Source organism: Eretmochelys imbricata, chromosome 1, assembly GCF_965152235.1.
Source record: "Eretmochelys imbricata isolate rEreImb1 chromosome 1, rEreImb1.hap1, whole genome shotgun sequence".
Lineage (NCBI taxonomy): Eukaryota > Metazoa > Chordata > Testudines > Cheloniidae > Eretmochelys > Eretmochelys imbricata.
The window spans coordinates 222,000,542-222,002,958 of record NC_135572.1 but is presented as its reverse complement, the minus strand read 5'-3'; positions in this window follow the sequence as shown (position 1 = coordinate 222,002,958).

Genomic DNA, 2,417 nt, shown 5'->3' with positions numbered 1-2,417 from the left:
TGTAGAGAGAAAGCCCAAAACTGGACACACTGCTCCAGCGGAGGCCTCACCAGTGCTGAGTACAGCAGGACAATTACCTCCTCTGTCTTACATATGACAATTCTATTAATAAAATGCAGAATGACATTTCCTGTTTTCAAAACAGCATCACCCATTTCAGTCTGTGATCCAGTAAACCCCCAGAACATTTTCTGCAGAACTGCTGCTTAGCCAGTTATTCCCCATTTTGGATTTTTTTATTTTGATTTTTCCTTCCTAAGTCTAGTACTTTGTACTTGTCTTTACTGAATTTTAATTTACTGATTTCAAACCAATTCTCCAATGTATCAAGGTCATTATGAATTCTAATACTCTCATCCAAAGAGCTTGTGACCCCTCCCAGGTTTGTGTCATCCACACATCTTATGAGTTTATTTTCTACTCCATCATCCAAATCTTTAATGAAAATATTGAATAGTTCCAGGCCCAGGAGAGTGATATTATTTCTGTATCCATAGGAACACAGTGACCAGAGAGAAAAGTGTTAAGGCAACTAAAGGCCAACGGGCATATGTCTTACCTAATCCTCAGCATTTCCCTCAAAACCTGGGCTGGCCCAACCTATCCCAGGTACCCCTGCTTCTGGGGACTGGGTTTCAATCTCCTTCCCTGCAGACCCTGCCTCTCCCTCTTTGTTCATCAGGGCTCTCCTTTTCATAGTTCCCAAGCTCTTTGTTTAACTTTCCCACTTGAAGGGCCCCTCCCCTCTCCCAAGCTAGGGGGGTTGTGCCCAGCTTGGTCAGAGGCAAAAGTTCAAAGGCCTTGACACCCGTATTGTCAGTTAAGTACCAGTGACTGGGTTCTCTGCAGCCATTGTCTGCCTTGCTGGGACATGTGGGGAGCTCCAAGCAAGGAGTTACTCTTTGAACCCTGGTAGGAAATGGCAAAACAGCAATAAAAGAAACAGAGGTACACATAATATATGTAAACATACAGATATTTCCCATGGTCTTCGCAGGGGTCGTAGTGGACAAGCAACAGAACTAGAGGTCCCAGGGTGATGCTGTGAAAAGGCTACGGTGATCCTTGGAGGTTTAAGCAGGGGAGCAGTGAGAAGAGCTGGCTGAAATGCAGGATTTCCAGCTCACAGGAAATTTTGCTATTTCAAAACTTCCTGTGAACCAGAAATCCCCTCCAAAATTTCTTCTGGAAAAACCAACACATGGTGTGTCCCACACGAAATTTGCTCCCAGGGACACCAGCAGATGCTGAGTGACACTGACATTCTTGTCAGTTTCACAGTGCTAAGAGAAAAACAAAAATGTCAATTTCTCTCGCATTGCAGACTGCCTTGGACTGGGGACCCCTGGGCTTCCAAACTCCTGGGCCAGCTGGTGTCCCAAATAGGCAGCTGGCCTGGGAGTCTGAAAGCTCTGGAGTCCCCGGTCTGGTGTAGTCTGCAACGCAGGGCTGCCCCAGAGCAACAGACCTTGGGAATCAGTATCCCATCCCAGGATTTCTAAATTCCCTGCTGTGGAGCTGGGAGCTGAGCTCTGGTTAAAGCCGGGACTCCCTACTCCATGGCAGGGTTGCCCTGGAGCTGCAGACGATAGAAGACCAGGGTCTCTGGTCTTGGGGCAGTCTACATGGTGCAGCTATCCCAGAGCAGCTGACCTGAGAAAACTGGAATACCTGGCCCCAAGGCAGTCTGCATGACAGGGCTGGCTGGAGCCCCCCAAGCCAGCTGGCACTTAACCATGCAGGTTTCTGCCACAACCCTGCCTGTGGTCTAGAGAAAGTTCATTGCACCCGACTCACTTTCATGGGAAATGTCCAGTTCAACAAACCTGCATTTTCCAATGAAGCTCTATTTTGTTGGATAATTTCTGACCAAGGACATGATTTTACCTCTGTATACAGTATGGTGAGACCGATACTGCATCCAGTGTGTTGTCCACATTTTAAGAAGGATGTTAAAAAAAAATGGAAAGGGTGCAGAGAAGAGCCACAAAGATGATTTAAGGGCTTGAAAATATGCCTTGTAGTGAGAGATTCTAGGAGCTCCGTCTGTTTATTTTTAATAAAGAAGACCAAGAGATGATGTGATTATACTGTATAAGTACTTTAGTGTAGAAGTACTTGCACAGGGACAAAACACTGGTATGTAGAGGCCTCCTTATTCTAGTGGAGAAAGACAAAACAAGAACAAATGGCTGGAAGTTAAAGCCAGAGAAATTCATATTAGAAGTAAGCCATACATTTTCCATAGCGAGGACAATTAACCATTGGAACAAACTAAAAAGGGAAGCAGAAGATTATTCACTCCTGAAGTATTTAGATGAAGACTGGATGCCTTTCTGGAAGATGTGCTTTAGCCAAACAAAAATTATTGGGTTCAGTTCAGGAGTAACTGGATTAAATTCTGTAGCCTGTTACCC